The sequence below is a fragment of the Cetorhinus maximus genome, chromosome 3 (assembly GCF_964194155.1).
Source record: "Cetorhinus maximus chromosome 3, sCetMax3.hap1.1, whole genome shotgun sequence".
Classification (NCBI taxonomy): Eukaryota; Metazoa; Chordata; class Chondrichthyes; order Lamniformes; family Cetorhinidae; genus Cetorhinus; species Cetorhinus maximus.
In genome coordinates, this window is record NC_135881.1 from 201853598 (window position 1) to 201868527 (window position 14930).

The window sequence follows — 14930 nt, forward strand, 5'->3', positions numbered from 1 at the left end:
GGGGGGGGAGGGGTGCAGAGTTGTGAGAGTGGAGGGGGGAGGGGTGCAGAGTTGTGAGAGTGGGGGGAGGGGGGAGGGGGTGCAGAGTTGTGAGAGTTGGGGGGAGGGGTGCAGAGTTGTGAGAGTGGGGGGGAGGGGTGCAGAGTTGTGAGTGGGGGGGGGTGCAGAGTTGTGAGAGTGGGGGGGAGGGGTGCAGAGTTGTGAGAGTGGAGGGGGAGGGGTGCAGAGTTGTGAGTGGGGGGGGGTGCAGAGTTGTGAGAGTGGGGGGGAGGGGTGCAGAGTTGTGAGAGTGGGGGGGAGGGGTGCAGAGTTGTGAGAGTGGGGGGGAGGGGTGCAGAGTTGTGAGAGAGGGGGGAGGGGTGCAGAGTTGTGAGAGTAGGGGGGAGGGGTGCAGAGTTGTGAGTGGGGGGGGGTGCAGTGTTGTGAGAGTTGGGGGGAGGGGTGCAGAGTTGTGAGAGTTGGGGGGAGGGGTGCAGAGTTGTGAGAGTGGGGGGAGGGGGGAGGGGTGCAGAGTTGTGAGAGTTGGGGGGAGGGGTGCAGAGTTGTGAGAGTGGGGGGAGGGGGAGGGGTGCAGAGTTGTGAGAGTTGGGGGGAGGGGTGCAGAGTTGTGAGAGTGGGGGGAGGGGGGAGGGGTGCAGAGTTGTGAGAGTGAGGGGGGAGGGGGAGGGGTGCAGAGTTGTGAGAGTTGGGGGGAGGGGTGCAGAGTTGTGAGAGTGAGGGGGGAGGGGGAGGGGTGCAGAGTTGTGAGAGTTGGGGGGAGGGGTGCAGAGTTGTGAGAGTGAGGGGGGAGGGGGAGGGGTGCAGAGTTGTGAGAGTTGGGGGGAGGGGTGCAGAGTTGTGAGAGTGGGGGGGAGGGGTGCAGTGTTGTGAGAGTGGGGGGAGGGGTGCAGAGTTGTGAGAGTGAGGGGGGAGGGGGAGGGGTGCAGAGTTGTGAGAGTGAGGGGGGAGGGGGAGGGGTGCAGAGTTGTGAGAGTGGGTGGGGGAGGGGTGCAGTGTTGTGAGAGTGGGGGGAGGGGTGCAGAGTTGTGAGAGTGAGGGGGGAGGGGGAGGGGTGCAGAGTTGTGAGAGTGGGTGGGGGAGGGGTGCAGAGTTGTGAGAGTCGGGGGGAGGGGTGCAGAGTTGTGAGAGTGGGTGGGGGAGGGGTGCAGAGTTGTGAGAGTCGGGGGGAGGGGTGCAGAGTTGTGAGAGAGGGTGGGGGAGGGGTGCAGAGTTGTGAGAGTGGGGGGGAGGGGGCAGAGTTGTGAGAGTGGGGTGGAGGGGTGCAGAGTTGGAGAGTGGGGTGGAGGGGGAGGGGTGCAGAGTAGTAAGAGTCGGGGGGAGGGGTGCAGAGTTGTGAGAGTGGGAGGAGAGGGGTGCAGAGTTGTGAGAGTGGGGTGGAGGGGTGGCAGAGTTGTGAGAGTGGGAGGAGAGGGGTGCAGAGTTGTGAGAGTGGGGTGGAGGGGGAGGGGTGCAGAGTAGTGAGAGTCGGGGGGAGGGGTGCAGAGTTGTGAGTGGGGGACACAGCAACATAGGAAATAGGAGCAGGAATAGGCTGCTGTGTCTTGGAGCTCCACCATTCAGCTAGACCTTGGCTGATCCTCTGCCTCAATCCCATTTTCCCACACTGCCTCCATATCTCTTCATACCTTTAACATGTAGAAATCTATCAATCTCTGCCTTGAACGTAATCTATGTCTGAGCCTCCACAGCTGAGTCATTGTGGGGCTGGGGGGTGGGGGTGGTTGGTGGGGGTACAGTTGTGAGAGAGGGGGTGGGGGCACAGTTGTGAGATGGGTGGAGGGGGGGCAATTGTTTCTTTCTCACCAGCCGTTTTTTGCAGGTTTTGACGGATGCAGTAATGAGGCCTCGGAGCACGTTTCCCCCTGACGCACACACCCAACCACAGCGGCAGGAGAAATGATGCGCGCGCGTACCCCAGTGCCAATGCCTGAGCTGTCAAGGAAGAGTCGCCACTCCACAGCCGCCATTGCTGCCTCGCAGCCCGCGACCCCGCAATTGCTAGGCCCATGAGTCCCTCGGGGGTTCGGACCCATCGTTCGGGAACCTGCCTTAGAATGTAAGGATGTTAGGATTATTCCCCCATCTTGAGTGGAAGTGGGCTGATGGGGCTTTCCTATGAACCATTGCAGTCTTTGTGACGTTGGCGCTCCCACAATGAAGTTAAAAATTCCAGCATTTTGACCCAGTGACAGTGAAGGTTGGTATGTGATTTGGAAGCTGTGGTTTTTTGACCATATTGTGGCTTTTGTTTTTCCCAGTGTTGGGGGTGGGCGGGGCAGGAAGGTCACCATGGTGAGTTACTGCAGTACATCCTGTTTTGATACTGCAGCCACAAAGTGTTGATGTTGAAGAGGAATCGCCATTGAAACCCAGTGAAAAGTGTTCGCCAACAAGTAAACAGCTCTGTCCTGGGTGGCGTCAATCCTGAGTGGTGCTATGGCTGCACCCATCCCTGTACCAATCCTGGAATTCCAGAGGAGGGCTCGCTCTGCTCGGGAAAATATGGCAGAACGGAATCCTCAACCCCACACCTCCCCGTCCCCCAACCGTCCAAACACAAGGTCACAAACTCCATCCCAAGTTGCAAGTGCGTGTTCATTTCCGTGGTCGGTGCACATGTTGCGTCGACAGGGGCACTTCAGTGGTACCTGTCCTAACCCAGCCTTTGAAGGTCAAGACTTCAACAGCGTGAAGAAATTCTCTTCTTGACATCGGAAGCTATTTCCCCTGTCTACAGGGCATCTCCTGTCAGTTCCCAGCTGGTGAGAGTTCCACTGAGACTATGAAGGGAACAAAGAATGAATGGGTTTTGATATTGTGCCACTCACAACCTTAGAAGGTCACAAAGAGCTTTGTGGCAAAATGGGTACTTTTGAAGTGTAATGCGTAAGTTTTTTAAGTGTAAGTGTTTTAATGTAATGCAGGGAAATGCAGCAGCCAGTTTTACTCACAACAGGGTCCCCCAAACAGCAGTTAGATAAATGATCAGTTAATCTGTTTAAGTGACTGAGGTTGAGGGATAAATATTGGCCAAGACACTGTGGAAAGCTTCTCTGTTCTTCTTCATCGAGTAGTATGGGATCTTCTATGTCCACATGACCTCAGCTTAAACCAATAAGACGTCAGCTCCCAATGGCTGCATGTTTTCTCAGTAGATAATGTACTCAGGTCTCTGAAGTGAGGCTTGGATGCATGACCTAGACTCAGAGGCACCTGGAAAGAGTCACAGAAAAAGACCAAAAGGCCAAGTAAACACTATTCAGCATAAATAAAAACAGAAAATGCTGGAAAAACTCAGCAGGTCTGGCAGCACCTGTGGAGGGAGAAACAGAGTTAACGTTTTGAGTCTGTGTGACTCTTCTTCACAGCTAAAGAGAAGTAGAAATGTGCTGGATTTTATACTGTTTAAGAGGGGGTGGAGCAGGTGGAATGAGATAGAAGGTCAGGGATCGGTGGGAGCTCAGGAGAGATTGACAAAGATGTCATGGAGACAAGTCAAAGGGAGTAATTCATTCAGCAACCAGCAGGAACTAGCTGGGCATCCAGTGCACACGCTCTCCATACTGCAAGCCTTGCTCTTGTCTGCTCTTCAGCAGAACACTGCCCCCCTGTTTGCGCAGCGAGCAGCCACACACAACGCATGGAAGCAGCCCACAAAACATCAAAGTGGATATCAGTGTAAACTGAAGTCAAACCCTGTATCATGGTGCTCAGGCCCATATCCCACCACCTGGTGCGTACCGAAAGGCAAAAACACTGAAAGACTTTGACCATTTATCTTCAGAACCTACCGAATATGGGACTCGTATCACACGAACTTTTCTGGAGCTCTGCAAATGCTTTGAATGGTTTGACAAAATAGGACAAATGGCACAGCCTCTGGGCTAACACCAATGTCACCGCCAAAGATCTGGTAAGTGAGCCAACAGTAGGGCCTCCAGGGTGTAACCTCCCTCAAACAGCGGTCTACACTCAACAGGGTCCGCACTTTCCATTGCAAGGACGTCGCACTCCCTCCACAAATAGAATTGCCAGGACAGCCCAGCGTACAACTGTGGTCACCTGGATCAGGCTGTTCAGCGCCTTGTGAATGAATGTGACCTACGAAACTTTGCTGCAGGATTCACAGCAGTCCGGCTAACGGTGAATACACGGTGTTGTTGACTTGGCTGCCAACGTAGACTGGCAAGCTATAAGATGTCATGTGCCAGAAGTAGTGGAGGCACAAGTGTGGTCACTGTCAGTCTTGGAATTTCTCCTAATATCCTGTGGTGTAGAGTGGACACTTGACCAGAGGACTTCACCCACACTTGATCTCCCCACCACCCCCCCCACCTCCCTGTAGGTCAACACCTAGGAAATGGAATGAAATCCAAGGAGTGCGCTTGGCTCCATTGTGCTCTCCGAGGTCGGCTGGGTTTCTAACCTTGGTTGGAACTGGAATGTTTCGAAGCCGCAACATCAACAATTTCCTTGTGGAAAGGAGGCATCAATTGGACAAGGCACCGAGCTTTTACAGAGTGTCAGAATTGCCTGGAGTGTAAGGTGTTTCAAACGAACCCCACGTGGGAATCAGGGCTGCAGGAGTCAAGCCCCTGTTCATTGCATGAGCGGAAAGGCCCTGCACTCAGCTGATATTCGGGTGGCACATGATACAGAAACATCACCTCCGAGGCCCCCATCCACCACAATGCCTTTGTTATGTCCAGTCCACGTGGCTCCGAACTTTGAAGAGGTTGCACTGGGAGCATGACCCCTGGGAGATCAGGGTTAGCATCGACCTCCGTGCTGGTGATCCTACTGAGAAGCCCCCATACCTCAGAGCAGGTCCACCAGGCTAGACCATGAACTTCTGATGGCTGTACTTTGGCTATGACTGTCATGTGTAAGAAAAGTGTGAATTCTAGCTTAGAGAGAACAGAAGACAACACACATCAGTGGTGTACAGTTCTTAAAATGAAATTGCCCAGCGTGTTCAACACTCCCCAACTTGCCTGATGGGTCTCACATGAAACGGATGCACAATTAGGGCTGAACTTTATCATTGCTTCAGGAGCCCCCATGATGGGCCAGGAAGCCAGGGGCCATTCCATCTTGGCCATTTGTGGGACTCCCAGTTACATTTTTTGGGGATCGGGCAACTCATTGGTTGCAGTCGGGTTGCCGTACCCTGTAAAGGACGGCCACCCACTGACAGGAGCTGCTGGCCAATGACAGCCTAGGCAGCACCACCGAGAGTGATAGCCACTGCTGAATTTGTCTGGGAGGCGAGGACACCCATGGGTGCCTGCTAGCGAGGTAGGCCGGGTCTGGGGGCGGGAGCCAGTCAGGCAAGCAGTGACCCGGCAATGTGGAGGGGGTGGGGTTGTTGGTGAGAGGATGTGGCACTGTTACTGCCAGGTTATCCCTCCCTGGGTCACAGAGTGCCCAAACAGGCAGACCCCAACCACCAGCCCACTGTGGATGGCTGCCAGGCTTCTGACCAGGCGGTCTCCACATGAGGCAAGGAGCCTCTGGTAAAATGCAAGCCTTAGTGGGAAGAGGCCTATAAGCGGCTCAGTTAGCCTCTGGGTGGGAGGGTGTTCCTCCACCTTCCCCGTCGCTGGTAAAATGCCAAGGTGCAAGCAGGCAATGGGTATGCCACCCAAGTACCCCGCCCCACCCCAGACCTCACATCACCATTTAACGCCCTCTTCCACCTCCTAGCCCCTCCCCAAAGAGCTGGTAAAATCCAGCCCATCTTTGCCATCCTCATTTGCAAGCCAAGTGTGACAATCTGGGTGACCCGATGAGCTCCATCGGAGGCCTTCCTCTCTCTCCGGGGGGGGGTGGGGGGGAATAGCCCTCAATACCAAACAGGGTCCATCTCCTGGGGCACATTCCTGCAGCAGAATCTTCAAACCTTTAGTATCAGAATGAGCAGTAGTGCCCACAAGTCTCTACTTTGCCATTGTGAACATTGAAGTCCAGTTTGCACCATCACTGCGACTTTCCCTTCAACATCGAGCTGTTGCCCTTTAAGCCCAGAGTGGCGTCGTTGAGCTGCCTCTTGTGCGTTTGCAGGTTATACAACATTTATCTGCTAGGGGGGACATACAATATGTAGCAGATCACACCTCTGAGCTGCTGCGTCTGTAGCAGGGGAGATCTAGCACATTTTAACTCACTCAGAAGATCCGGCTTCTTGTCTGAGTTTGAATCTAATACTGTACTCAGGAGAAAATGTTTAGCCATGGAGCTGCTTATAAATGCACACTACAGCCTTTTAAGTAAGTCTGTGATCAATGATTAATACTCGCCACCCTGCTTTTCCATCTGTCGCTTTTATTCAATCGGAGTTGCCTCCTGATGAGCTTGTGATATTTTCAGCTTATTTCTCGTCCTCCCTCCCATTTTTAAAATGGATGTCTTCGGGGTGATTTTTTTAATTTTATTTTTGTGCTTATGAAAGTGAAGGATGTTGAAGCTGAAGATGCAAATGTTGCACCCAGCGACCCCAGCTCAAACGCGGAGTAAAGTTTTAGCCCAACTTGCCCTCTTAACCCCTCTTCAGCAAAGCAGTGCCTTACCGTAACAAAGCAATATTCCTACTTGCCCAACCTCTCAGAGCCAGACTGCCGTTTTGAGTCAAACTCTGGACATTTTCCTGTGCTGTAGTATTTAGTGTAGTTGCTGGAGTGGCAACATTCAGCTCTTCTTCTAGATGTGTTCACTAATTAAACCTGACAGGAAGAACAAATCCATTTCAAAAGAAAATACACCACCCATGCTCCTAAATGTGGATCTTAAAATTCTCATCGGTCTCGATATTCAGCAACTCACCCTGCAACTGATTGTCCTGTTTTTTCCTGCCCTTTCGGGCTTTTCAGGAGGTGCTGTTACTATCACCATTAACATGATTAAAATCCCAGGAGATTCTGCACAGTAATAAGAAAACACAGTATGAATGCAGCTCGTGAATGAGTTCTGGTACCTGTTTATTCAAACACGTGTTACATTTAGAGATTTTTCTTTCCTTAATTCATTTTCAGGGCGTGGGTGTCACTGGCAAGGCCAGCATTAATTAACCATCCCTAATTGCCCTTGAGGAGGTAGGTGGTGGTGAGCCGCTGCCTTGAACCATTGCAATCTGTGTGGTGAAGGCACTGTTGGGTAAGGAGCATCATCCAAGCATCATCAGAGCTAAGCTTACGATGGCCAGAGAAATGGAACTACAGTGTACGATTTCGGATGTGCCTTATTAAGAATTTCATTCCTTAAGTCTTTGGTTGCGCATTCTTACTGTGGTCCTAAAATTACCATCAATGCTTGAAACCCCACAGCATGAGACATTTGTACACGCGTGTAGATGATGCAGGTTCAGTTGAGCTTTCTCGGTACAAGCAACACTGCTAAATGGGTATCTCTGACTGATGTATTTATGGGGCTGGGCCACATTCCCGCACAGGGGGCGGGATTTTCCGGTCGTTGGGCGGGCAGGCCCGGGGGCGGCCGGGAAATGGTCCTCCGCCCGCAATTTCAGGTGGGAGGAGCACGAGCGGTAAAGTCTGCGCATGCGGTGGGGGGTGGGGAGAGCACACTGAAAGCTCCCTGGAGGCAGGGAACTGCCTCGGGGAAGCTGAAGATTTGTAGAAACAGAAATAAAGGTTTTAAAAAAGAGAGAAACATGTCCCCACTTTTGATTCAGTCACACGAACAGGGAAATATTAAAAAATGATGCCTAAAATTTTTTACTTTTCTAAAAATTACTGTTGGAAACCTCATCCCGCCCGTGGATGAGGTTTCATAAAAAACCCAAAGGCCGCCTGGCCGATTCACCCGCCCGCCGACAGTAAGGTTGGGTGGGCAGTGAAACATTGCTTTCAATTAATTGATTAAGGGCCTTAATAGGCCTCTTAATTGTCAGCGGGCGTGCTGCCAACTCGTGTGCGCGCCTGCCGACCGAAATATTGCACAAGTGCGCAATGACACCGGGATGCTTGCCCGAAGTCATCACGCTCTATTTTACACCCGATCGAGTCAGGCACACACCCGTCCGAGGAACCTAAAATCCTGTGCACGGGCTTTGAAAGCTTGAAAACCCTGTTTCAAACAGAATAGGTAAGATTCTACTTACCCTGTCCACCTCCATGCTGCAGCCAATAACAGTCTCAGTATTATTATATTCTAAACTACAGGGCACCCCATCTTTACGTTCCTGAAGTCGATTATCCCATTTCAGAAGGGCATGCCGCTGTCACATAACCACAAATAATTGATTTAAAATCTCTCCATGGTCTCACCCCTCCCTATCTCTGTAATCGCCCTCCAGGCCTGCTACCCCCCGAGATATCTGCCCCCCTCTAATTCTGGTCTCTTGGGCATCCCCAATTTTAATACTTCATTATTGGTGGCCTTGGTTGCTTAGGGTCTAAGCTCTGGAATTTTCCCCCCCTAACCCCCTCACTCTCTCTACTCCTTGAGGACACTCCCTAAAACCGATGTCTTTAGCCAAGCTTATGGCCATCTGTCCCCATATCTCTTTGTATGTCTCAGTGCCACATTTTGTTTGACAACATTCCTGAGAAGCAGCTTGCCGTGTTTTACTGTTAACAGTGCTAGATAAATGTGAGTCATTGTTCTTCTTCTTGAGATCTCTGCCCAAAGGCAGGTCCAACTCACTGCGACATCCATCATGGGGACAGCAAGGAGGCAGGTCCCGATTCCACCACAACTGGAACAGGGATCAAGTTCTATGGTGCTGGCACCAATCTGATCCACACTGGCTGTCCAGCCAACCAGCTCCCCCCGAGGAGTCCGAGTTGCTGTGGCAACATACACTTTTACAGGCATGTTGTAATCTGGAGCTATGGATAGTGTTGGTAGAGGTTCCAACATTCTTTCCATCACATGGTTTACCAGGAATCTCTTCCACTCTTACTGTCTGCCATTGGCGTGTGTTGGAAGGATTTACAAGTTGATACTCAACCTGTTTGGCCACATTATGAACACACCTTCCATGCCCATCAAGTCCTGGAGTAGGACTCAGAGGCAGGACTGCTACCCACTGCGCCACAAGACTTCGAGTTGTTGTTCTTCAATTGTAAAGCAAACAAAAAAGCCATAAAAGAAATTCACTGACTGAACATTTGGGGTCAGGGTTCTATGATTCCCAGGTTCCCGTCTGCCTCTTTGCCCCTTAGTCCAACTGTTCATACGGTAGCTGCTTCTTGACTGAAGAAAATAGCCTCGTTAACGTTACTGTGCTATATGAGACCACTTCTCCTTGGCATGCGGACATCATTCTAGTGCCAGGATGAATTGGCACTCTCTGGGACATGTCACACAAAAGTGTGCAGAGCGTTGGTGACAACACTCTAAAACTGTAATATTCTGCCTCACACATTTGCGAACCAACAAATGCTGAAGGGATCTGCAGCTGGCTATTCACCCATTGTATTTATTCAGTATCTTTATAATAATTAGCTAGACTTCCTGTCTTTTATGGCCATTTAATTTTATTGATTGCACAGAAAGAGTAGGTGCAAGAGAAAAAAATAATGATTTGATTGAAACTAAGCATACAAAATGGTCTTTGTTAAGCTTTGGAAGAGTTCTATATTGGTTTTGGATTAATTCTAACCTGCATTCACATATGACTGAAGTTTTTTGTTACATAAAATGGTTTAGATATTATCATTGTACAATTGGGTGCATAATTGTCGGTCTAAAATGCGGTGCGGTTTTTATAGCATTTTCTACAGTGTAAACACAGGATATTCGGCCCAACTGGTCCATGTTGGTATTTATGCTCCACACGAGCCTCCTCCCACATGTTTTCATCTCACCCGTTCAATATATCTTTCTATTCTTTTCTCCCTGGTGTGCTCATCCAGAGCAGAACCACCTTAAACATGTTCCCGACACCCAAGAATCTTCTGAGTTCCGACCTCGAGGGTCTCCGAGTCCCTCCTGCCTACGTGATCTTCCTGACCAATTAAGAGACCGCCTCCGGGCGTTCCATCCAATCAGGGACGGCGGGCCAGCTCTCTGTACGCAGGAGGGCCAATCAGATCGTCTAAGGCTGCGGGTGGCTGGCAGCCTCACCGGGAGAGATATAGAGAGGAGGCAGACCTTGAGGCATCCTCCAAAGAATTAAAAAAATTAATTAAGTGTGGCCACGGCTGCCAGGTCATCAGTGTGGGGGAGGGAGGGGAGACCCTCCACAGGATGGCCTGTGGCTACAGCTGTAGCCCTAGTGGGGTGGGAGGGAATTAAAGGAGGCCTTGCTGTTCTTGGTCTGCCATTGGCAGGCTGCCTCCAGTCACCTGCTTGCATTCAGCTTCGGTGGCGGGAGGGTGGGGTGGGGGTTGGTGGGGGGAGGGGGGGTAGGAGTTGGCAGGTGGGGGGGTTGGCGGGTGGGGAGGTGGGGGGTTGGCGGGAGGGTGGGGTGGGGTTGGTGGTGGGGAGGTGGTGTTGGTGGGGGGGTAGGTGGGTGTTGGCGGGTGGGGGGTTTGGCGGGTTGGGGGGATGAGGGGTGGGGTGGGTGGTGTTGGTGGGAGGGTGGGGTGGGGGGGGTTGGGGGAGGGGGGTGGGAGTTGGCGGGTGGGGGGGTTGGCAGGTGGGGAGGGGGGTTTGGCGGGAGGGTGGGGTGAGGGGGTGGGGGATGCATCTGCCTTCTGGGAGATTCTGGCAACGTGACCATTCTGCCCCCAATTGGACACTTAAATGCCAAAAATTGGCAATACAGGTAGTCATTGCAGTTCTTAACCCAACTCCACAAGGTCACTCGGTGGTGGTACCATGTCTGGCGCAACTGACACACATTTCCCCCCCCTCCTGCTTCCAAAGTCCCCTCTGCATAGCAGAGAAGATCCTGCCCCTCACTTCCCCTTAAATGCATCTATGCTCTTTGCCTCGACTACTCTTTGTGGTAGTGAGTTCCACATTCTAACTACTCTTTTTGTATTTTATCCCTGTTATGCAGAGCTGTAGCTGCCTCGTGCTTTGTCAGTAGCTTTGGCATATGATGCATCACCCTAGCACCGTGTGGGGCTGGGGCATGTGCATTTGTAATATTAGGGGAGTGAAAAAGTTGCTTCAACTAGCAATAGCCTTTCTCTTTCTTTAGAAGGGGAATTTTCATATGTATGGCAGTGAGACAGTAATTGGAAAGCTGGAAGGACAGATGGATCTAAGGTGGCTAAATATTAATGAAAGTGATATTTCAGTGTGCGATTATATGTTATTTTAAGTAACTGAACCTTATGAATGGTGGCTTTTGCGTTGGAAAGAATATTTAGCACAATTCCAATGCTAAGCTTGCAAAGTTTCTATTTCATATTTTTGAATGTATAATTTTAACTTGGCGCTCAGTTTTATACAAGCATCTGAACTGGCTGCTCTCTCATGAAAGGAATTTACCTGAAAACCATTATGCGTATCCAACTGAACAACCACCTGGCACTGTGCAGCAATTACGGTCCAGATTGATTTGACAGTATGTATTTTATTGCAAAAGCAGACTGCTGTGTTGTGTAGGGAATCATAGACTGAAACCTGTGCTAAATGTATAAAAGGAAAGTCAGTTTATTTCTTTGCGTTAGTGCAATGATTTGATTTTTTAAATCATTTTCCACAAGAAGGATCAAAGACCAGTTTACTCTTTTAAGACTGTCAGTTGTGGTTCAGTTGGTAGCGCTCTTGCTTTTGAGTCACTAGGTTCAAGTCCCGCTCCAGAGCTTGGGTACAGAAATCGAGGCAGCCTCGTGCAGTGCTGAGGGAGTGCTGCACAGTCGGAGGTGCCATCTTTTGGATGAGACGTTAAACCGAGGCTCCATCTACCTGCTTGGGTGGGTCTCCAAGGTTCCATCAATTACATCCACCGAATCTGATAACTCAACCCTTTCCAACAATCTGGCTGACAATCTGGGCTGCAACTTCCCCAGCCTGGCAATCAGTGTCGGATTGCCACCCCGTGCCCAGTTACACATGCCAAATTTCTTCCCTGCCTGTCTCGCCCGCCCTTCCAACTCAGGCCAGGCAAAATCTAGGTAGCGTAGCTGTCTCCAAAGTCCAGTGTTGCAAGTCCAGCTCTGTCGAACTGAAGGGGGACATGCCCCCTTTTTCTTACAGCACTAGCTGCCGTAAAGCAGGTAAGCTTAAAGGTCCCAGTGAAATTGACAGGCCAGGAGAAGGTAATTGCCCAAGGTAAGTGAAAAGGATTTGGTGGGGATGGGAGTGGGGGTGTTCGGAGGTCGTATGCAGATGAGGGGAGGAGGTCGGATATTAGGGGTGGTGTGGGCGGAGTTGAACATCAGGAGGGGGAGCAGCGGGCCAGACATTCGTTGGGGTTGGGGGTGGTCATACATCAGGAGGGCTGGGAGGCATGGAGATCAGATGGGGTGGTCAGACATCGGTGGGGGAGCTGGGGGGGGTCAGACATTCATGTGTGGTTGGGGGGCTGGGGGTTGGACATTGAAAGGGGGTGGGGGGGGTCGGGCATTGGGGCGGGGCTGGGAGGTTGGAAGTCGGGAGGGGGCAGAAGGCTGGACATTCGGGGGGCAGTTGGTTGGGGGGCTCGGGGATTTCAGACATCAGGAGGGGCTGGGGGGAGGTTGGACATTCGGGGGAGCTGGGGGGGTTTGGAATTTCGGGAATGTGGGTCAGGCATTGGGGGTTGTGGGGTCTGGTCGAGGGCATAAGAGCCGGGCCTGTGGGGGGGTGGGTGTCGGGTGAGGAGCCCCGTGTGGGTGGGGGGAATCCCATGGGGGGTGCCGGCAGGTGGGAAAGACTGTTGGGGGGAGTGGGGGGAGTGGTTAGTCAAGGGTGGGGGAATTCCCTGGGGGGGTCAGGGCTTTGGGGGGGAATCCTGTCCAGGGGGGGGTGGGGGGAATTGGTATGGGTTTTACAATAGCTACCCAGAAGTTAGAAGAGGTTTTACTTCTTCTAATTCTTTCTGGGTAACTATTAGTATAACTCTGGCAGAACCATCGAAGTTTGCAATTTAACTTGCATTTTTGGATGGTTCCCAGCGCAGCTCAATTGCCCAGAGGAAGTTAGCCAGGGAACTTGCCAGAGGGATTCCCCGGTGCATCTTTGGGATACCCACCAAATCCGACGCTGGGGAGCTCGGAGGTTACAGCCCTCTGATTCACTCCATCTACTTTGGAATTGGAAGAGCAGCCAGATTTTGACTCTAAAGGTTAACCCCCTTTTGCTCTCTCGACTGATGCAGCCAGACCTTCTGAGTATTTCCAGCATTTTGTCTTTATTACCCTGCATGTGGCCTTGGCAACCCATCATGGATATGTTAATCAAGGGATCTCCAACGATTAATCTGGGATGTTCCCACACTCCTTTAGCCTTTTTGATCAGTTCTGGTTGTCACAGCATAACTTGTGTACCCGGAACCCTAAATCGCACTGGGTGTATCTCCTTCCAGTGATTCCCTTCCACCATCCTTGTGTTCAAATTGTACAACCTCACACTTTTATCTTAACCTTAGTCTGCCGTCATCTCGTTCTTTGCTTAACCCACCTGCAATCCTTCAGTTATTAACATTTACCAGGACTTTTCTAAGCTCCTTTTCGACTCCTCATCTTTGACTGTGACATTGCTTTCTAGCTCTGGCCCATCACTCCCATAACTCCCAGTTGGAAAGCTAGGCTCCCACCATCTCGCAATGGTGAAACAGTTCTAACCAGAGTCACAAATAACATCCCCCTGGGACTTTGACTTGTGGTGTTTAGTCCATCTTTGTCCTCCTGGTCCTCCTTGTAGTGTTTGAAATGGTTGACCACTTCATTGTCCTCACATGGTTTCAAATGTAGCAAAGCACCTCCCACCTCATTATTACACTCCTCCCATTGTGCCTGTGCTGGTTTGCCTGGGTGGGGACAGAGCAGAGCAGTTGGTCTCTACAACCACCAGCACCCCCACTGCCTCTTTGGTTTGAGGAGACAATCTGGTGGAATTGCCATGAGCCCTGATGCTTCCAATACACGAAGCAGGTATATAGTCCTGCCAGAAGAGAAAGAAAAGCATTCATATGTAATTGACTGGCAGAGGCTCTGTCTTAATACCAGAGCCTTAATACCTTGGCCACCCTTGTGAGATCATTAAACTTCTTCTGACACTGTGTTGTAGTTCCTGGACATTGCACCGACTGACTCTTGCCACCTCCCTCTAGACATTCTCCTATGTGTTCTCCTGCCCTTAGTGCCCATCTGATGACTCCTCTTGGCCCTCAGTTCCAACTGTTAACACACTTAGAGTTGCTGCCACTTTGCTGAAAAGTGACATTGCTTTTTAACACACTGCAGCCTTGTAAAGGCTGATGAAGATTATTGGTGGAAATTGCAGAAGTTTCACATTGGTGGCCTTTAAAACAAAACTGCATGCTTGTCAATGGGTGAAGAATCTGCATAGAAACAGGCCAATCGGCCCAACTGGTCTATGCTGACATTTATGCCCCACACGACCCTTGTCTTCATCTAGGCCAATCAACACAACCTTACATTTCTTTTGCTCCTGTGTTTATTTAGCATCTGCTTAAATGAATCTACACTATTTGCCTCAAATACTCTTTGTGGTAGCGAGTTTCACATTCTCTGAGTAAAGAGGTTTCACCTGAATTCCTCACTGGATTTATATTTATTATTGACTACTTTATATTTATGACCCCTCGTGGTATAAATCTAAATGTAATTAGTCTATACACTGTGACCCATTAGCACTCCATTGCTTGGCCAATGTTAAAAATGAGCTAGTTAGCAAAGTGCTGTGGAATCTCAGTTTGCCTACCCCCTGGGCTTTGAAATTAATTTATAGAGGGGAGGAGTGGAGGTGGTTCTGATTAACAACAGTACAGCCTGTAGCTAGGTGCCTGGCTTTTAAATGGTCCTGAGGGCTCCACTGACCCCAATGTTCCAGAGCTCCCTGGCAATTAC